The sequence below is a fragment of the Panulirus ornatus genome, chromosome 26, assembly GCF_036320965.1.
Source record: "Panulirus ornatus isolate Po-2019 chromosome 26, ASM3632096v1, whole genome shotgun sequence".
Taxonomy (NCBI): domain Eukaryota; kingdom Metazoa; phylum Arthropoda; class Malacostraca; order Decapoda; family Palinuridae; genus Panulirus; species Panulirus ornatus.
Genome location: NC_092249.1, coordinates 2,300,397 through 2,323,280, shown reverse-complemented (window position 1 = coordinate 2,323,280; position 22,884 = coordinate 2,300,397). Strand labels below are relative to the sequence as shown.

Here is a 22,884-nt window from a genome sequence, read left to right as displayed (position 1 = left end):
TCGCTGCAGAAATGGTGTTAGAAATTGCTTTCATGTAAGACGAGAGATATATACTAGTTTTGGGTTTTGAGTCTTGTGTACAGAATTCCTCTCATGGTGCTTGTTAGACGAGAAATGTGTGTATTAAGAAGTATGTATATTAATCCGTCGCCATTTGTACTCGCATGGTACATAAGGGGGTAAATCATATGTCTTTAATTGCCCCATTTGATGTCGGTGAATTCTTGGGGGGTGGTGGTGGAAGGGGTTTCAGGAGTAGAAGGATTAAGGTGGAGTCGCGTGTGGGAAGTGGAGGATGTAGTCGGGTGGTGGAGTCGCGTGTGGGAAGTGGAGGATGTAGTCGGGTGGTGGAGTCGCGTGTGGGAAGTGGAGGATGTTGTCGGGTTGTGGAGTCGCGTGTGGGAAGTGGAGGATGTAGTCAGGTGGTGGAGACATTATATTCTGTCTATGATCTTCGGCAGTGGGGAAGGGGAGAGTGGAGTGTGTGCAGACATGTTTTATGTTCACGTTGAGGTGGTTCGCTTGCCGCTGGTCTGTGGAATTAATGTGTATTATAGTCTCTCTGTTTTCCAACTGGATGTCTCGGCCACGGGGGTACGGCCATAGGGCACGACAGCACGGGATTTTGAGCACGGTAGGTAGCTTGGTCCTTGAGCACGACGGTACGATTCTTGAACACGACGTTACGACCCTTGAGCACGACGTTACGACCCTTGAGCACGACGGTACGGTTCTTCGGCACGACGGTACGACCCTTGAGCACGGTACGGTTCTTGGGCACGACGGTACGACCCTTGGGCACGACGGTACGACCATTGGGCACGACGGTACGACCCTTGAACACGACGGTATGACCCTTGAGCACGACGGTACAACCCTTGAACACGACGGTACGACCCTGGAACACGACGGTACGACCCTTGAGCACTTCGGTACAACCCTTGAGCACGACGGTACGGTTCTTCGGCACGACGGTACGACCCTTGAGCACGGCACGCTTCTTGGGCACGACGGTACGACCCTTGGGCACGACGGTACGACCCTTGGGCACGACGGTACGACCCTTGAACACGACGGTATGACCCTTGAGCACGACGGTACAACCCTTGAACACGACGGTACGATCCGTTTGAACGATCGTGTGACTTGAGCACAGTGGTACGAGTCTTGAACACGACGGTACGACCCTTCAACCATAAATGGCGTGACCCGTGACCTTAGCACCAAACATTTGGTGGTTCCTAAATCCACACGTAACAACATATTTTGCCGCGTCTCTCATTGAATATGTTGAGGGAGTCGAACCCATGATCGAGCTTCCTCAATCACTCCAGTGAAGCGTTTAGAAAAATGAAAAAATCATTTATGGCGTTGACCTCGCCCAACAGTTTTTTTTTTTTTTTTTGAACATTATTTGACCCTCACATCAACCATATCAGGATAACGCTTCCCTAAATTCTCACTAACGAGAATTGTAACCTTTTTTGTTTTTATTTTTAAACGCCAACGTTTTTTATGGCGAGGTTAGGAAGCTATTGTGGTATTATAGTGTTGGGTGATTGGGGATTATGGGTGATTAGGGATTATGTAAGTTTAAGATGGTTTACTGTACGATTGGTGTGTGATGTATTTCTGTGAGGATTGGTAAGCTAGGTAAGCTAGGTAAAGCTTTTTTTTTTTCAGTTTTTTTAAGCTTTATGTAATCCGCTGTGACGGAGGTATACAACCTCACCTTAAATTTTCAGCTTAGGAGGATGAGGGGCGGATGTGAATGCCTCTCTCTCTCTCTCTCTCTCTCTCTCTCTCTCTCTCTCTCTCTCTCTCTCTCTCTCTCTCTCTCTCTCTCTCTCTCCTGCGGGTGGTAGCAGAACCATTGTCATTGTTACGTGGATGACATCAACATGGATGGCATCAACATGGATGACATCAACATGGATGGCATCAACATGGATGGCATCAACATGGATGGTGTCAACATGGATGACATCAACATGGATGGCATCAACATGGATGACATCAACATGGATAACATCAACATGGATGTCATCAACATGGATGTCATCAACATGGATGACATCAACATGGATGTCATCAACATGGATGTCATCAACATGGATGACATCAACATGGATGACATCAACATGGATGTCATCAACATGGATGTCATCAACATGGATGACATCAACATGGATGGTATCAACATGGATGACATCAACATGCATGGTATCAACATGGATGACATCAACATGGATGGCATCAACATGGATGGCATCAACATGGATGACATCAACATGGATGTCATCAACATGGATGGTATCAACATGGATGACATCAACATGGATGTCATCAACATGGATGACATCAACATGGATGGCATCAACATGGATGACATCAACATGGATGACATCAACATGGATGGCATCAACATGGATGACATCAACATGGATGACATCACCACCCCCATCAAACCTCGTGAGTTAATTGTCCTTAACATAATATTCTCACCTTTTTTCTTTCTTTCTGTTTCATTCCGCTAACGATTGGTCGTGTGGTGATTGGGGCTTCAGGCCTAACGAATGCCCAAAGGGGTCGTTGAGGAAGTCATTATCTTGATGTCTCGTATGAGAACAAAACGATTTAATGTCTTGTTAAGGTGTTTAGTATTGATTCCAAGGCCACACACGCCACCAGTGCGGACGTGGGCCCCTTGAACCCTGGTTATGAATGAATAACTTGACCGAGAAGTGAAATTTGCTTGGAGTCCAACGGTAAACTGGGGTCGGGGTCGTTAGAGGCCATTGTGTTGTTAACGTGTGTTTGGGGACGCCATTGTCTTGTCTTGAGGTGTTTGATAATAACACGCTGCCGTGAATTTACTTTTATTTAGATATTTTCATAAATTCTTCATCAGTTATGAGCGTTAAGTCGTCTGTCATCATTATTGTCCACTTAAGTGGTCTAGTTTGGCAGTTGCTACTGTTCACGTACAGTAATTAGCGTTTAATGAACTGTACCTGATTTTAAGTGTCAGGGACATTAATTAGCATTCTGGTTTACCATTATTGGTAGTTTCATACACAGTAATTAGGGTTCTATTTCATTGATGTTCGTTAAGGCTCATGTACAGTCATTAGCTTTTTAGTATAACAACTGTTGATACTTTGCACACAAACAGACAGTAACGTAAGGAGGTTGGTACAGCCTGTTCAACAGGTTATGAACACGTAAAGTGCCTGAGTGTGGTTAATGCCAGGGTCAACTGTCATACCCAGGGATGCTAATGAACGTGACACGTTGTAGCATTCCTGGGTATGACACAGTATGACAACATGCGACACCTCGCGTGCACGTGCGGGCGGAGGGGGTGTGCCATTTCATGTTTGGCGGGGTGGCGGCGGGAATGGATGAAGGCAGCATGTATATGTACATGTGTATATATGTATATGTCTGTTGTATGTATACGTTGAAATGTATAGGTATGTATATGTGTGTGTGGGCGTGTATGTATATACATGCGTATGTGGGTGGGTTGGGCCATTCTTTCGTCTGTTTCTTTGCGCTACCTCGCTAACGCAGGAGACATCGACAAAGTACAATAAATCATATATATATATATATATATATATATATATATATATATATATATATATATATATATATATTTATATATAATTGTCTTTCTTAACTTGTAGTTTGTCGGATTATTGGGCGTTTGATTGGCTGTCTGCTTAATCACACCTACCCCAATTGGGTATAATTTATGTACATTGTATTATATCCTTCAGGAGGAAAGATCCTACCCACCCCCTCTGACAGGTTCCTACCGATCCTAATTTCATATTAATCTCTCTCTCTCTCTCTCTCTCTCTCTCTCTCTCTCTCTCTCTCTCTCTCTCTCTCTCTCTCCCTCCTCCTTTCCCCTCGCCTTTGGGGGAAAAAACTGAACATATGACCATGGTTTGGAAGGGTGCCTGGCCTGATTGCATTACACTTTGATGTTTTTATCTTTGCTGTCAGATTATTTTATGTGTTTATGATACACTGGTATTTTGATTTTTAACTGGGTGTGGTGTGATTTTGTTTATTTTTAAGGATTTTTTTTTCCGAGTTCGTTAGATTTACAGGAAACGAAAATGTATGTATGAATAGTTTTAAGTTTGTTGATATATTTTCCTTGTTAAAATGCTTTGAATAATCATTATGTTCAAGGGCTATATAAATTCCTCAAACGTCTGTTATTAATTTGAGCTTGATCTGTCTGTGGCCATATAATATCTGGAATACTCAGGTTTGTTTATATATATATATATATATATATATATATATATATATATATATATATATATATATATTGGTCGTCTCGTATCACAGGATTACCATGCTTGTAGTTCAACGCACGTAAGAACACACGAAACGTAACGCATTCGTTACGTTCGTGATGTTACAGGATATACTCCGTCAATTCGTGATGTTACAGGTTTTACTCCGTCAATTTTCGTGCTTGCAAGACTTGCAGGTCAAGAGGTCTTCCTGCGACGTGACGGTCAGTGACCTGCATCCGTATTGACCCGTAATGGATAGTTGGAACTGTCCTAACTTAACGAGTCAGTAACAGTTATGAGGGTGTGCCTCTCTCTCTCTCTCTCTCTCTCTCTCTCTCTCTCTCTCTCTCTCTCTCTCTCTCTCTCTCTCTCTCTGACCCACTTTGACCATCAAACTGTGTAACGTGGGGGGGGGGGGGGGGATGTCTTGCCACGCCGGTCGTATGCAAAAAAGAAAATTTTTCCGTGCTTGCCGGGCGTGTACACGCACACGGTCGGTCATTCCCCCGTCTGCCACGTACGCTGTCTAGTCCTTTCCCACGTACGCTGTCGTGTCATGCCACGTACACGCATATCCTGTCACGCACACTTGGCAAGAGATTACATGTCGCATGATATAGATAACTGAATGACGTAAGGATAGCATGGAATTCATAGCTAAACTAGATGTGTATAGAAATTGGGTAATTAGTTGCAAGGAAGATATCTGAATGGCGTAAGGATAGCAGACAGTTTATAGCTAAACTAGATGTGTATAGGAATTGGGTAATTAGTTCTAAGGAAGATAACTAAATGACGTAAGGATAGCAGAGAATTTATAGCTAAACCAGATGTGTATAGAAATAGGGTCAATGGTTGTAAGTAGTTGAGTTTACCGTACCTGTTGTACCTCTTCACGGCGGGTTGTATGGTAGGGGGTTGTGGGTCATGTTGTTGAAGCACAGCCAGCCAGCGCTGCACCATCGTGCGCTCTGCAAGACAAACCATTGTTTACATAATGTACCACAATGACGGCGTGGGGTGATCCAGGGTAAGGTGGCCTCCCCTTCTGTTTTATCTCCCCTACATTTATGTGTTTTGCGTGACGGCTCGAGACGGTGTGTGTGTGTGTGTGTGTGGCTGTCAGAGTGCGTGTTAACATTCGGCTGAGAGAGAGAGAGAGAGAGAGAGAGAGAGAGAGAGAGAGAGAGAGAGAGAGAGAGAGAGAGAGAGAGTGTTAATAGTGAGTCTTTACACTTTACTGAGGCGAGTTTGTGTTTATACTTAACTAAGGAATTGTGTATGGTTAAGTGTGTGTGTGTGTGTCTGTGTATCATTAAGTTATACATGATCCGAGGATCGTTATTAAGAATAACTTCCACTTTTTTTTTAAAGGCCTTTTTCTTTCATAGGTAGTTACGCGATGACTTGTTAACTTTATTATTAACGACGCTGATTTTGTGTTAGAATGTTTGTGGGTAAAATACCTATTGGTTTTACCTCGATTCTGACTCAGAAATTGGAAATGAAAGTTAGTTTGAAATAGTTTGGGAAATCAGTATTCAGTCGTGGGTTTAACACTGTCTTTACCCTGATGTTGAATTATGATCAAAGACTTTTATACGCGACCTTCAATACTTGGGGGGAAAAAAAATGCTGTCCCCTTTTAAACTTAAGGTCAAACTTCGGAAAAAAGAAAGTAAAAAAAACTACCGCGTTCAAATGTTCAAGATCACATATTTCCCAGAGATTAAAAAACTTACCCAAGCCGCCCTAAACCCTTGGGCAAAATTTTTTAACCGACTGGAAACTCTGGGTGGGAAGAGGAATGAATCTCAAAAGGGACCAGTTCATGCGATCACCAGCGAGAGGGTTGATCTGCCTTGAATGAGGATAGCAAGGAAAGGGAGGTTGGAATGTCTTTCTGTGATTATTGCTGGCGTTTCAAGGGTAAGAGAGGTGTTGATATGTATTTAGATATTTTATTTACCTTGTCGCTGTCTCCCGCGTTAGCGAGGTAGCGCAAGGAAACAGACGAAAGAATGGTCCAACCCACCCACTTACACATGTGTATACATACACGTCCACACACGCAAATATACATACCTATACATCTCCCTTTACCCCTGCCCCCCCCCCCCCTTTAATTATGCCTGGTTCGGGGAGGGGGGGGGGGGGTGAGTGTATCACAAGCGGCATGCGGGGTACCCTCAACCCACTTTCATTGAAGCCGAAGGACCATTTGGGGAAAAAAAAAAGAAAACGGATTCATTCACCATCTAAATAAAACTGCAATATAAAGGCATGAATTTAGCTTATCGAAAATCGCCTTTGAAAATATTTCATTAAAAAAAATTTATGAATACCATCGTACAATTGCCACTCTGAATTCACAAGTAGGATGGCAAATAGCCAATAATTACCACGAAATTTTTTAATGATGATTTAAAAGTAATTTTACTTGTTTTGGGATGTTAAATGATTACTTTTCATTGCGTCGAAGAGATGTATAGTTTTCTATGAGATTTTCACACCTCCATTGGTAAAAGTATATAAGGTATGTAAATGTCGTAAGGGGTGATAGAGGGTTTCGAACTATGGATTTTGTGTTTTACTGCAGCCACTCTTGCCATGACGTGTTTGTGAACGGAATTTTTTTTTTTCTTTTTTTTTTTTGGGGGACGTTCGCTTGTGCTGGGTTAACGGGAACATGGTGGGTTTGCGCTCCGTTCAGCGGCGTGGGGTGTGGTAGGGTCACGGGCAATAACGGTGGGATACGGGAAGTGATGTATTGTTCCTGGTACGTTATAATCAGGTGTTCGCTACCACGACGCGCAGGCGCAGTACACACACACACACACACACACACACACACACACACATATAGACAATCCACAGTTAATATGACAATCGTCTTATACATCAAATATCCGCTTTTGTTGATGTTATAACCATATATATATATATATATATATATATATATATATATATATATATATATATATATATATATATATATATATGTGTGTGTGTGTGTGTGTGTGTGTTGGCTAACCCTGAGATGTGGTTGGAGGTAGTGACCGCGGAGTTCCGTTTTCCACTGTTGTTTGCAGATATTTTTGTTGTCGTTGTTAGCAATTGTTGGTCTTGACTTTTATTTACGGATGATTCAGTGCTTCTGTTATGGATGCCACACAACTACCTGTTTTCCGTTGTCAGTGTTTCTCTTTGGTTGATTCTTCTCTTCCTCTGGTTTTCTCTAGTGTTGTATTTATCTATTTCTACTCTTCCTTATCTTCCTTTATCTTATTTCTTTCCTCTTCCTTATCTTCTTCTTTCTTCCTAGGCTTTCCTTAGAGTTCCAACTTCATCACTATCTTATTTTGGAGTCTTTCAGAAGTTTATTGATTTCGTAAAGTATTTGTGCCTCCTGTTTTTTTGTTCCCTTATCTGTGAACTAACCACCTTTTTTTTACCTTACTCCGTCTTCTTCCGCTTTCCCTTCTCCTCTCTCGTTTTCTTTATTCCTCCTCAACCTTACTACTTAACTAGGCTGTTTGTGCCACAATTAAGATTACGACACCAGAAGGCAACCGCATGGAAATGAACCATCGTGTCTCCCGTTTTAAGTGCTTCTCATATCCTCTACTCCCTCACCTGTGCCCCCGTCTTCCTTCCGTACTCCCTCATGTTCTCCCTCATTTGCTCTGTTCTGTCATCCCTTTACTCCCTCAACCCCCTCATGTTACGTCCTCCTGTAGAGTATCTCCAACAGTCTCCTCCCTCATTTATCTCCCTCATACCCCAACCAGTCCCCCGCCATCTCCTCTCTCTCTCTCTCTCTCTCTCTCTCTCTCTCTCTCTCTCTCTCTCTCTCTCTCTCTCTCTCTCCTTGCCTGGTTCCTCTTCGTTCCTCACACACCCACCCCACGCCCATGGCCACTCCCTTCCTCCCTCCATGGCTTCCGCCAGGAAGCGCCCCCCTCCCTCCTTTATCCCCTGCCACCCCACCCCTCCCTACTCCCTCCCTCCCTCCCTCCATCCCTCTCTCCCTCCCTCCACTGTCGTTTAAGGTCGTTCCTAGATGTCGTTGTGTGAGGGAGGGAGGGAGGACCCATCTTCTGTTTTGCCTCGTTCTTCGATGGCCTGGCCATTGTTACCCTTGCCTTATATTGTGAAGCTCTCGCTCTTATTTCCTCCCTTTCATCACGTCCAGTCCTCTCCTGGGTGATGTCTGTATTGGACACCCCCCTTCCTTCCCCCCCGCTTCTCGTTTTCCATCGTTGCCGTGGAAGGGTTGACTGTCCTTTCTGTGTCAGAAATTGCTCTCGGCCTTCGATAGGAATTTCGCTACCATTTTCTTTTGGAAGATTGTGTCATTAACCTGCTTAAAGTTGCTGCTGTGTTGAATATACGGGCTCGCCAGGTAAGTGCCTGGGTTCGAATCCCTCTCCCGGTGTTCACAAATAGATTGGAAAAGTCGTACATTTTTTTTCATTTTCTCATGTTCTTAAGGCTTTTGGGTGAAGGAGGGAGATAAAAGTCGTTTATTTTAGTTAAGCTTCTAAATACGACAGCCGTACTTTCTCATGAATCTAATCTCAGAGAAAATGGGATCCCGAGTGTCTTCATGGATTCATGATTATCAAGTTTGGGACGCGGAAGATTTTTTTGTTTTCCTTTTTTTTCTTTTTTGTACCACGCAAAGGGCGTTGTCTCTGCACCTAGTGGCATTGATAATAATGACATTATTAGTAGTATTGTATACCAGTGTTGTAATGATATAGCATTATTATAACTATGTGAACGTCTGGTGATTGTGTGCGCGCGCACACGGAGAAGTGAGGAACCGCTGCTGTGTGGGAAGACGTCAAGTTGAGGGCATTACCTTAGGAGATGACTGGGGGGGGGAGGGGGGGTTTGTGTGATGGTATGGCATTAGCGTCACACACTCTCACACACTCACTCTCTTTCCCGTCACACTCCGATGAGAGGGGTCTGGATGAGAGAGAGAGAGGAGAGAGAGAGAGAGAGAGAGAGAGAGAGAGAGAGAGAGAGAGAGAATGTATCGTGTGAGTCAGTCTCACAAGAGCTGTGATGACGATGATGATGATGCTGAAGGTCTCTCTCTCTCTCTCTCTCTCTCTCTCTCTCTCTCTCTCTCTCTCTCTCTCACGGAGGGATTTAAAGCTGGCTTTCGCTCTGACTGCGGCTTTAAGCTATTCATTTTTTTTTTTGCCACTTGATTGCGTTTCGTTGTAGTGTTTCGCACTTGCCTGGGTTCCTGGCTGCTCCCTCCTCTCTCTCTCTCTCTCTCTCTCTCTCTCTCTCTCTCTCTCTCTCTCTCTCTCTCTCTCTCTCAATGTCGAGTTATTAAACTTTGTCTTCTGTTGGAGAGCTGGACGGGCCCGCCTTACTCTTTCTGGGGGTTTTCAGCTACTGTATGTATACACCCCAACTCCCCCTCTAAGCTGGTCTCCGGTCTTGATGGGGGTGGGGGTGAAGGGGGGGGGGGTGTCAAGCTGGATCTTTGCTCTTGCCGGGGGTGTGATCTTGACGTTCGCTCTTGATGTGGGATTAAGCTGGTCGTCCTTGTCTTTTGAAGGTTTAAGCTTGTGTGTATCGTTGCCTGGGTTAAAAGCTGTCATATGCCATAGTGTGTGTGTGTGTGTGTGTGTGTGTGTGTGTGTGTGTGTGTGTGTGTTAGAATGTATGTGATCTGTAAGAATAAGTAGGTAGGTGGTATATGAATATGTAAATTAAACATGTGTGTTTGTGAAATCATGCATTTATTTATCCAGATATATTTTTCATTAAGCTTATATGAAGGCTTTTGATACTTTGGTTTCACGTGACGTCTTCACACCAAGTGGGAGAATTTATGTAGCTTGTGGTTGTGTCATGTTATTGTCTTGTTTATAATACAGTAGTGTATTAATATTTGACCACAGTTAGACTTTAGGAGGTTCCTGTGTATTCGATCTTTGGAGATTTATTGTATGTATCTGTATATTATAGGTACTCATACACATTTATGTATTGAAAAGTTATTATATAAACTCGTATGTTGTGATTTATTGTTTTGTATATTTATGCATTGAGAAGTTGTTATATAAACTCGTATAATGGTGATTTATTTATATTTATATACATTTGTGCATTGAGGCGTTATTGTGTCCTCCTGTGTCGGTGATTTATTTGTTTTGTATTTGTTTTATTTTTTGTCTTTGTTCTGGGTTTTATTTGTTGGAGTAAGAGGGTGGTGTTGTTGACGTGTGTGTGTGTGTGTGTGTGTGTGTGTGTGTGTGTGTGTGTTGGGGGGGGGGGGGGCGTCGATGGTCACCTTGTTCGTGCTACCGTCGTCCTGGTTCGACCCCCATAATCCCGCTTTATTACTCCTTAAGGAGAGAGAGAGAGAGAGAGAGAGAGAGAGAGAGAGAGAGAGAGAGAGAGAGAGAGAGAGAGAGAGAGAGACTTGCTTTAGTATGGACGGCTTCAATCTTCTCTTCCACGTTCTCAAACTGTCCCTTTGCCCCTGTTCCATCTCTTCCTCTCCTCTTCTATCTCTTTAGAGAAGAAAAGTTTGGTATAGATAAGAGAAGATAAGAATCTGGGGTGACCTGGCAGGTGTGGGGAGTGAGAGAAAGAGGGAGATAAGGTAGGGAGGTAGGAAGATGGGGAGAAGGCATGGGAGACATTGATTTGGTGCTGAGGTTTAGCCATTGTAAACATCAGTTGAGTCAGACAACAGTGATGAGTTTAGGGAGGGAGGGGAATTAAGGGAGGGAAGGGAGGAGGGGATTGGGCTTTTAGGACTAAAGGGAGGGGAAAGGGGGCCCCTCTGGATCTAAGGGGAAGGGGAGGAAAGTAAGGGGGAGGGAGAGGGAGGCTTGGATAGACGAAAGTTGTGAAAGTTCTTACAAGGTGGACGACATGGCTCAGGGCGCTTGAGGAAGGTGGCTGGATGGATGGATAGTGTGATAGATAAATTGATAACTGAGTTACCTGTTGTCATGTGTGATGTGTTTATTAAATGGACTGAATGCATGCCAGGGGGGACTCCCCCGAAGTGTGTTTACGACAGGGGGGGAGTGACAGTAACCTGGGGGAGGAGGGCAAGGAAGGGTGCTTGGCATCCACTGAAGTGCTGGTTCGCTGCGCGACCTTCGCTAAACCACCCGTGGCGCCTTCCTGGTTGGTTGGTGGTTTTCGTGCCGCTGGGTACCTCGTGCGCGTTCGTGGGTCGCAGAATTCGTAAGACACACGAAAGACTCCCTCTTCCCCCCACTAAAGCAATACCCCTGACTGACCCCTCCACCACCCCCTCCTCCACGTAAACTGTCAAATAAGAGGGTAAATTAAGAGGAGTGGCTGCTCCCAGGGGCTTTGTACATTTGGGTCTCGTCTCTGACGGTGAATCCACATTGATTGAGGTGAGAGAGAGAGAGAGAGAGAGAGAGAGAGAGAGAGAGAGAGAGAGAGAGAGAGAGAGAGAGAGAGCTTTGAGTGAGGGATGGCTGGCCACGGTTGCTTCATGTGACCCAGGAATTAGCCAGTGACTCGCTGTGACCTGGTTTTAGGTGAACTGGAGCGACCTGTGACCCCAGGAATCACTCGGTGACCTCCCGTGACCTGGTTAAGGTAGTTGTTACGACCGGTGACCCAGGAATCACTTGACGACCTCGTGTGACCTGCTAGAGGTAGTTAAGCTGTAGCAGTATCGAAAGATAAAAAAAAAAGGAAAGAAGATAACAGACCCTTTATATGTATATATACAGCAGTGAGGGGACGCCACGCCCCCCCTAGGGTTTAGAGGGGAAATAGAGGGAGAATCAGGGGTTTAAGATGGGTCTTATTTCTCTCAGGGCTTGATAGGGAAGCGGGCCCTTAGGGCTGTGGCTAGTCAGGGGGGTTTGGGAAGCGACCATTTATAATGTGAAGGCCAGAAACACCAGCAGGCAGCGAGAGAAGGAAATTGAAGCTGGCAACACGTAAATACGACCAGAGGCAGTGTATCTAAGTCATATATATATATATATATATATATATATATATATATATATATATATATTATATTTTTTCGACCGTTTACGCATTCTGTAAAAAATAGATCCCAATTTACAGTTATTTGCATATGAGGTCAATATTTTTTCTCTCTCTTTCATTCTGTGGGTTCACCTACATTATAGGCTAGAATAGAACTTATATATTTGGTATAGAAATATATTGTGATGTGTATATACTTACATTTTTTTTTATTTTGATCTTGTATTCATCTCTCATACATATTGAATGATTAATTACTCTCGATATATTGAGCCATAACTACTTTGTTGTATTTTACAAAGCATTATTTCTGGTTATGGATGATATGGGAGTAATTTTTATCCATTATGCTGTGAAGGGTTCGAACCGGGCATATAATGTGAAGGGGTCAGGGGAACTAATGAATTAGTGTGTGTGTGTGTGGTTTGGCTATGGATGGTTGGGTGTGGTTTCGGGTCATTTATACGTGACAGTTAAAAGAGTGGATGTGGGCAAATGAGGTCGTAGTTTCATCTGTCCCTGGCGCTACGTTGGTGAAGTGGGAAAGTGCAGACAAGTGTGAAAGAAAACGGGAAAAAGGGCTCTACTGCCAAACACACCCACATTTCTCATCCCATCTTCTATTCAAGTTCTTATCCTATGGAGTATGTTGTCCTCCTGTTGATGATATGATATCATACGTGTCTTGGTATGATGACCATTCTCGTTGATCATCTGCATGATCAATTACCAGGTTGTTATGAATTAATCACAGTTTACCTTCGTATGATAGTTTGATTACTGTGTACTGAACACCTTACGTGTACTGATGTGATTACTGTGTACTGAACACCTTACATGTACTGAAGTGATTACAGTGTACTGAACACCTTACATGTACTGAAGTGATTACTGTGTACTGAACACCTTACATGTACTGAAGTGATTACTGTGTACTGAACACCTTACATGTACTGAAGTGATTACTGTGTACTGAACACCTTAAATGTACTGAAGTGATTACTGTGTACTGAACACCTTAAATGTACTGAAGACGTCTTCCCATACTCTAACCTTATGTTTGTATTCCAGTTTCATACAAATGGCCTCTCTTTTTCCCTGTAGTACACTGTACCAGGACATTACATTATCATCTCCGGAGCACACTCCCTGGGCGTCTGTACGCCTTGTTAGCGTCCTGGTTGTGATGACTACATGGTTACCACTTGTATGTTAACAGGGGGAGAGTCTAAACACTCTTGTGGCCTCGTCTCATAACACACACACACACACACACACACACACACACACACACACACACACACACACACACACAGCAGCTTAAGCCAGGTATGTATATTGACCAGTTTGTATTTACGTATATATGCTGTAGGGGAAAGGGATATTACACTCCTGGGGCTCCCATCTGTGTGTGTGTGTGTGTGTGTGTGTGTGTGTGTGTGTGTGTGTGTGTGTCCATTATTGAGCGTCGGCCGGGGGGGGGGGGGATGATCTGTCCAGCCTTGGGAATAAGATAGCTTGAGGCATCTCCCCAGTGGTGGAGAAGGAATGAGGGAGGGAGATGAGAATAGAGGTATGGAGGGGAGGGAAACCCGAGGTATTGGAGGGGAGAGAAACCCGAGGTATTGGAGGGGAGAGAAACCCAATTTGGGGAGAAGATAGAGCCAGGAGGGGATGGGGGAGGTGAGGGTGAGAGGGAGGAGGATATGGAAGGGAGTTTAACACATTAGCTTTTTCCCTTCCATTGATTATAAGTGTTGTGGAACAGTGGTTGTCCATATCGCGCCAGAGTCTTATTTAAAGAGGGGGTTGGCAGGGGGAGCAGGGGGGTTGTTGGTGTGGTGTGTGGGAGGGAGAGGAAGGGTGGAATATTGATCGTCCTATGTAGAAGGAGGAATGTGTGTGTGTGGGAGAGGGAGGAGGGGAGGAAGGGAATGGTTTCTAGGCTCCACAGTGGCATCTCTCAGTTCACGATTCATTTCGTGCTGGAGGTGGCGACGCGTACATTTTCCCTGAGAACTGCTACACACCCTATCTGTCTGGCGGAGGAGAGACCTGGTTCAGAAAACGGGGTGTTTTGGTGTGGGTGGTTCGTCCGTTGGCATAGCGTCCGTCTATTCCATGTTCGCTTTTAAGAAGTTTTGTGGGAGGAAGGCAGGTGGTGTGGTCGGGTATGGGGTTACGGGTGCTTTGATAACGACTTGAGGTCGTATGTCGGTCAAATGGGTAGTTGCGCTTGTTGGAGGCATTAAGAAATTTCCCTTATAATCTACCGTGTCTGAGGCTTTCCTTTTTGGCCTTTAACTGCCGTTGGTAACGTGTGTGTGTGTGTGTGTGTGTGTGTGTGTGTGTGTGTGTGGGTTGTATACTAGCAATCCTAGCAGTTGTAGAGGTTGTTATCACGGGTTGTGATCTGCAGTGATTAATGGTCCGTCTTGCATAGTTATCTGGTCTTGTCTCCCAGATTTAGGTGAAATCGTGTGAATTGAGATGGTTCGTGTGTGTGTGTGTGTGTGTGTGTGTGTGTGTGTGTGTGTGCCATCCCGAAGCGGCAGTTCGTAGTTTCGTTGTTTTATCGTCGCCTTGCCCTTCGTTCATTCACGAATCCTTCGTGGTGTTACGCGTCTTATTTCACGATTCTTTCCCGGCCGTGTTCCTGTGTTCGGTGTTTCACGCCATATCAGAGACAGTACTCAGTCATTCAGCTTCGTGGGTAGCTTTACCCCAGCCTGGGTTGACATGGTCAGCTTTGCTGGATGGTCTCTGCCTAAGGGGGGTCTTTTTTTCCCTCCCCCCCCAGTGGCAAAGACAGAGGATAGTTCGGGGGGGTCCACGTGACCTCGTTAGTGGTTGTTGGGAGATGTACCTTAATGTGGTTACCAGTGGTTTACAAGTGGAAGAATGGTGGCAGTGTTAGGTGGTCGGAGCCTTCCCCTTGACGCTTGTTTTTCAGTGGTTATTTGTGTGTGTAAGGAGGTGGACACTGGTGTTATTCTTGCCTTTGTAAGACTTATTGTGTACCTCTTGTGGTGTAGATGATAACGAAAGGTGTAGAATTTGAAGCTGGTGTAGATATTTATGAGTGGTATTTCTTTCTACCACTTGAGCACGACAGTTGAGACCTTTGAGGATGACTTGACGACCTTCGAGTACGACGTTATGACCCTTGAACACGAAGGGACGATCCTTGAGTGCGAAGTTACGAGGCTTCTGGCGTGTTGGCCAGGCCATTTGAGCTGACCCTTAAGGATCTGTTTGTAAACAGATGGACAGGTCGCAGGCTGTAGAAGAATAGACGGGAATAGACGGATCTTCAAGAGACCCCCGAAAGGAATAGACAGTTCGAATATTATATCATTGTGAGGATTTCACACGCGCCTCTGTCCTGGTCTGAACGCACAAGTAAACAGACTGATTGATCATAGTAGTATCCAAGTGGAACAGTCGTCAAATGGTGTCATAATGGGACATGTCTCTGGGATACGTCTGGCCAATCCATGGGGTAAATTGTGAAGAAACGTTCTTAAAGATGGGAAGATCTTGTGTCCTCGTGGCCTCGATATATTTCAGACGCCACCATCCCCTTGTCCTCGTCTTGGGTCAAGTCGCGTCACGTCTCCACTTTACTGTGGGATCAGAGAACACGAGACGATTTCTCAAGGGTCGGGGCGAGTTGTACGTATGTTGTAGGTGTTCCACACACGCAGGCTACCTCCACACCTCCAGGGTGTAGGCTAGGGTGTCTTGTACACCTCTCTGTAGTGGTTGTAGAATAGGTGTTGTGGTTGTGGATGGAGTTTAGGGGGAGGGGTTGTTGTGTGGTTCTCGAAGGGGGGTTAGGTGATGTCTCCTCCTGTTAAGGGGGATTTTATCTTCGAGTTATGATTTTGTTTTTATAGGGGGAATACAATCTTATGGGGTAGTCAAGATTGCCCTATCAAGGAAGGCTAGGGTTGCCATAACTAGGGCAAGTGAGGATCGCCATAAATAATGGAAGGAAAGATTTTATAGTAACGGGGTTCAAGTCCTGGTCTCGGGAGTCGGTCCACAGTCAACCCAGCTGTTCATCCTGCCTAGGGCGATTGGTTGATAAAATGGATACCTGGCTTATGCTAAGGTAACTCTATCTATCTGTATATTTATGTTTATCTGTATAGAGTAAATGAGATGGCGTTGCTTAGGGCATTCAGTTACCGTCTGAGCCACCATATAAAGATAAACAAGGAGGAGGAGGAATTAGTAACTGGGGGGGGGGGGGGGAAGTTAAAGCAAGTGTGGAGAGAGAGAGAGAGAGAGAGAGAGAGAGAGAGAGAGAGAGAGAGAGAGAGAGATGTGGAGATTAATCATGATAATGGATGTTGTCCAAATAATGATGCTTAATGGTTTACTAATTTGGTTGGAGAGTGAAATGCATCATCAGGGATGTGGTAATGCTGTCTCGTTGATGAAGACGCGTATGTACAAACGTATCTTGAATTGTAAAGTTTCGATTAAGCTGATTTTATGCTGGGAAAGTTTGAATTTGGCCCCCCTCTGGAAATGTCTGTTTGGCGTGCGTTTCCCCACGTGAAGAAGATGGCTTAGAAAATGAAGTATTCCTCTCGCTGTTGTTATTTTACATTTGAGGTATGATATTCTCAGTGGCTGTTAGATATAAGTTTGAAACTCTGTAGAATTATGATGATTGAGAAGTGATAGTGCCTATATGTATTTGAGGTAACTTAAATCCTTTTGAAATTATGAACTGATAGATTGATCGAAATTGTAAATGGTCGTAATATTCACGTTTATTTATATATGTGTAAGGAGCTTATGCACTAGATCTGCAGGGCTTAAATGTGTGGCTGGCTGGTGATGTGGTGGAGTTAGGCTAGGTGGAGCGGAGGGTGTGGTGGAGTTAGGCAAGGTGGGGCGGAGGGTGTGGTGGAGTTAGGCAAGGTGGAGCGGAGGGTGTGGTGGAGTTAGGCAAGGTGGAGCGGAGGGTGTGGTGGAGTTAGGCAAGGTGGAGCGGAGGGTGTGGTGGAGTTAGGCAAGGTGGAGCGGAGGGTGTGGTGGAGTTAGGCAGTGTGGAGCGGATGGTATGGTTCTTCACCTTACGTTGTTATTTCCCCAATAGAACGAAGAACTGCTTGCTGCTGTTCGTCACTACGTAGTGACCAGCTTTCGTAGGAGCGTAGGTCATTTTTGCGAGTGGTAAATTGAGCTTTAGCTATCGCATTTCTCCTCGTGTCATTTCCCATGCCTTTTGAATGACCTTTGATGGTCAGGTCGGAGGTCATGCCATCGTGAAACATACCTGTAGTTACCAGGTCACCCCTTGTAGTAGTCGTAGTAGTAGACGCTGTATACTTCGTACACCTCAGCCAAGTGGGGAGAGAGTCGTTCTCTGTATTTACATATTACCACGAAAATACCTCTCCTTTGAAACGGACGGAAACTGTGATTACGTGAGGGGAAATTGCATACGTGTGCAGGTATTTCCATAAGTTAATTTAACAAGTGTCAGAGGCAGGGGGTCGTGGAGGATCTTAGGTACAGGCAAGGCTGTTTTTAACGTCACGGAATTTCTTGAACGCGAGGGGAAAATGGGAACTGTGGTGGTTGGTGGGGAAATGAATTTAAGGATAGTTCTGGCTAGGTGTGATGTGTTGCAAATGCGGCCGGTGCTTGCTGTGGCACGAGGATTAAAAGAAAAAAGCAATTTGATATCGAAATCTGGACGATAAGTCCGTCCGTGTGGGTTGAATTCAGTCCGTAATTCGTAAAATTGCGAGAGGAACGTAAGACATATTGCCAGGTCGTCTTCAAGGACTCCTTAAGACGTAGTCGTCATCGTTCTCCTTTTTTACATATTTCCCTTCGTGTCTTCCCGTCCTTAAGGACATTCTCGGACGCACGAGATAGTTGACTGAAGTGTAGTAGACCTTGTGTTTGACGGCGTGTGTGTGGACTGGCAGAACATAGCTTGCGTCGGTCCTCCTGCTGGACATTACTCCTGGGAGAATCATGTCAAGGATACGTCCAGAGGATACCCTGAAGGACGCTTCGTAAGCCTGGCAGGAAGGATGTTTTTCCGGAGACAAAGCGTGAAGGATACTCACACAAGCCAACGTCAAGGATACAGCCATGGGTCGTCATGTCGACGTCTTTAGCATTCGTGTACGTCCTTATCTTTGGCATCTTTGTATGCCCTCGTCTCAAACCCTTTAGTCTTTCGTCTTTTTTATTTTTTAGCATTGACATTAATCATTGCTTTGGCTCCTTGTCTGTGGCGCCATCTCTTTTTGCAGCATCCAGCTGAGTCTTCGACTGCTATTTCGTACCCTCCTACATTTCCTTGAATATGTTTTGTTTATCTCTTGGCTCAGTATGTCATCTGTGTGTATCCAAAGCTAGTTTGTTCGTCTTGTACACCAGAAGACGTGTGAGTGACCCAGGGATGATAATGACTCTCTGGGCTTTCATAGTGCTGAGGTGTGAGGCAGTCTTAATCAGTCGATAGGAGCCGATGATTAATGGTATGTTGACGGTTGGTTGTCATTATGATGCCCGTGTGAAGGTGGGGCGACGCCCCTGTTACGGGATCCTGGTTACTCGGCTTTAGGGAAAGTGAATTAAGTATGGGAAGTTAATTTGAGCCGGATCGCTCGGGAGCGACGCTGGGCAGGGAATGTGTGTGTGTGTGTGTGTTGTGTGCGGTGAACCGAATGCTCACAGACTACCGGTCAGGGTGGGAGAGAAGTGGTGGGGCTGTACGAACATTTATGACATTGACTTCAGTAGTTTTGGCGGGTTTACCACCGTGTTCAGAATCCTGCTGGTGAACACTTCGACCTTAACGATACGGTTCGACTCATGATTCGAGACTTAGTGCTGCCCTTTGTCTTGGGCTTCGACCTCGGCCTTAAGTAGATCAAAAGACAGGTTGTTATACCTAAGGGTCGTGCTCTACAGTCGTAACGTCGTGGTTAAGGGTCATGCTCAAGGGGTCGTACCGTCGTGCTCAAAGGGTCGTATCGTCTTGCTCAAAATGGTCGTACCGTCGTGCTCAAAAGGTCGTACTGTCGTGCTCAAAAGGGTCGTACTGTCGTGCTCAAAAGGGTCGTACTGTCGTGCTCAAAAGGGTCGTACCGTCGTGCTCAAAAGGGTCGTACCGTCGTGCTCAAAAGGGTCGTACCGTCGTGCTCAAAAGGGTCGTGCAGTCATGCTTAAAAGGCGTTTGCTATATACACTTCTCAAGTTATTGCCCGAGCTGTACGTGTTATTGTCTGTAGATCTCCTACAATATACTGTATTTACTGCATGTTGCAGTTGCATGCACGACACGTGGTGGTGATTCATGGCTCAGCCTGCACATGCTTGTGGAAAATTGCTTTCTCTTCATGACGTTCGAATTGCACACGAAGACACGTATCTTTCTCATGCTAGGTCACGTCACGACCTTGAGGGCTTTGGATATGACCATTTTACCCCCCACCTAACATCATCATCATTCTCTCTCCCTCTCTCTCTCTCTCTCTCTCTCTCTCTCTCTCTCTCTCTCTCTCTCTCTCTCTCTCTCTCTCTCTTCAACACACACACACACACACACACAGTACGCGAGCCTGATGGAACCTTCTTTCTCCCTGTTGGTCCGCGAGTTCCCGCGCCTTTATCGTGGTGACTGACGAGTATGATGAAGGCCACGGGTGCTAAGAATGGAGGCGGGAAACATTTTCCTGAGGTGGGAGGAGACATACGTCCTCTGTGGTGGCACTTGGCGGGTTCTGAACATTTTTTTTCCATATGTTAGCTGAGACGGCAAGGGTAGCTGAGGCCCTGATCAAGGCCATCCCATTAACTATATATATATATATATATATATATATATATATATATATATATATATATATATATATATATGTATATATATATATATATATCTAGCCAGAGCCAGGTACCCATTTTATCGACCAACTCTTGGAGTGGATGAACAGCTGGGTTGACTGTGGACCGACTGCCCCAACCAGGATTCGAACCTATGCACTCGACCCTGGACGGCCTGTGAATGCGTCACGGTCAGGGCGAGCGGAGGAAAGCATTGATGGCTGGCAGAAGGCTTAGTTGAAGTCAATAGTAGGGGTGGGTGGGTAGGGTGGAAGTCAATAAGTGGGTGGGTAGGTAGGGTGGAAGTCAATAAGTGGGTGGGTAGGTAGGGTGGAAGTCAATAAGTGGGGGCGGGGGGCGAGAACGGGTGCCTCTGTGTGTGTGTGTGTGTGTGTGTGTGTGTCTTTCCTCGTAATCTCTGGCACTGCCCCCGTCCACGTCCTCATCTCCTGGCACTGCTTGGCACTGTGCCAGGACCTTCCTCAAGTGTCGTCGGGACGGACCACCACCAGCCCCGCCCCCCCCACACTCCCACTCCCCCCTTCTGAAATATTTCTCAAAACGCTTGTGTCCCTCCACCCTCCCCCCCACCCCCACCCACCCCGCGCAAGTTCCTCATGGTAAAATATGAGAATATTCTCAGCTTTTGTGGAATATATATATATATATATATATATTATATATATATATATATATATATATATATATATATATATATATATATATATATTTTAAGCTCCCTACTCCATGTGTCTTAGGTTGTGTGAGGTCATCGTCCTAGATTTAAATAGCACGTCTAGGCTAGTGTGCGTGTGTATATATATATATATATATATATATATATATATATATATATATATATATATATATATATATATAAATTTTATCACATCTTTCTTGTTGAAGATGTGACGTGTGTGTGTGTGTGTGTGTGTGTGTATGTGTGTGTGTGTGTGTGTGTGTGTGTGTGTGTGTTATCTCTGTTATTCCTTGTTTATTTCCCATTCCTTCTTAACGTTACCGTCGCTCTTATGGCTACCAATCTTCGTCTTGGTTTCCCCCACCTCCTTATTCCTCATTGAATACCGACCTGGCCAAGTGGTCCTCATTTTTCTCACTCCTCAACCTAGACGTCATAAAAAATGTCCTGCGCTTCCCCCATGGGCTGTGAGGCAAGGGGGGGTAGGGGATGTGGAGATGATGGGGGGGTGTTCCATATGTAGGGGGTGTGGAGATGATGGGAGGGGGTTCCATATGTAGGGGGGTGTGGAGATGATGGGAGGGGGTTCCATATGTAGGGGGGTGTGGAGATGATGGGAGGGGGTTCCATATGTAGGGGGGTGTGGAGAGGATGGGGGGGTGTTCCATATGTAGGGGGGTGTGGAGAGGATGGGGGGGGGGGTTCCATATGTAACGGTGGCGTGGGAGGGGGGGGGGGTAGGGTTGGTTTGGCAGACCCCAAAGGTGTGTGCGTTTTTTTTCGTGGGTTTATAAACCATTAGATCTGAATTGGTCTACAGTCTGTGGCACGCCAGATTACAAGTTTTCTGAGCGTTTCTTTAAAAAGGATTTCTGATGGTGTTGTGATCAAGTATATTGAAATAACTGGATTGTTTTTTTTATATATGATAAATGAAAGGGGTAAGTGAAGGTTGAATAAGAGAATTGAGTTGTCAGTCATGGTAAGAGTCTTATGAGTTTGTAGTTTAATGGTGTTTCTGGTGTGTTGGGAGACTGTGCAACACACACGCGCTGGGGTCAAATTTTAGAACGCAACTTGTAACTATTGCTTTGCATCCCGCCCGACGCTGTGGAGTTACTAGAACAAGTTTTCTCGTTGCCGAGAGAGTTTGGTTTCTCATTTTTATGAACCCTCCTTCTTTCGAATATCCCGAACCTGTTTCATTCAAAGACTTCGAACGTGATGCATTCGAATATCACCGCAACAAGCCTCTTCAATCGTACGTCTGAGCTCGGTCTCATTCGAACATCTCGATCCCTGTTTCATTCGAAGGTATGGATCGAAGCGTTTCACTGGAACATGTCGAACCCGTTTCGTTCGTCGGGCGTCATCGCGCGCTTCATTCTTAAACATCTCGAACCCGTTCCATTCGAACCTCATCTTACCCTACGTCCTGTTCGAATATCTCGAACCCTCTAGTTCGACCGTATCGAACCGTTTCGTTCGGATATCTCCAGCCGTGTCTCGGGAGTAAACAGAACAGTGAGGAGTCGAACAGTTCACCGTGAGGACGTTTGATGCTTTGTGTGTGTGTGTGTGTGTGCACAATGCTTGCTTGCTGTGTGAGCCTACAAGCTGCCTGGCGCTTGTATCTTGGAGAATATATGGGATCTCGTTCGAAGTGAATGCTTCTTATCGGTTCGGGGCAAGAGTTTGGAAGGCGGAGGTCGAGCCACGGTAGCAGAGAAGTTAGTGGAAGCCTGGGCGGGTGGTGGAAGCCGACACCCGCCATTGTGATAAGGAACACGGTGCGTGGGTTGTGCACTTCTCTCCTCCACTTGGCGAGGGAGGGTAGGAATGGTGGTGGGAACCATTGGCGAGTCCTTTTTTAAATTGGATATGATGATTTGAGAAAAGCGCAGTAAATATTCTAACAATTATGACAGTAATTTAGTAGTTTAGTCATAATATCATAAGGGTTTAAGATGA

The 22,884-nt window shown here is 45.2% G+C and overlaps 1 protein-coding gene and 1 long non-coding RNA gene across 7 annotated transcripts in view; one reads left to right on the top strand and one right to left on the bottom strand.

The window, feature by feature from the left end:
* Positions 1-22,884, top strand: part of LOC139757455 (multiple PDZ domain protein-like) — a 963,136-nt gene that overhangs the window by 370,875 nt on the left and 569,377 nt on the right. The window lies entirely within an intron of this gene.
* Positions 1-22,884, bottom strand: part of LOC139757395 (uncharacterized) — a 136,187-nt gene that overhangs the window by 16,930 nt on the left and 96,373 nt on the right. For all 6 annotated transcript variants that reach the window (XR_011714612.1, XR_011714615.1, XR_011714613.1 and 3 more), the window contains exon 4: positions 5,203-5,293. This is a non-coding gene — a long non-coding RNA (uncharacterized lncRNA). The remainder of the gene's footprint in view (positions 1-5,202; positions 5,294-22,884) is intronic.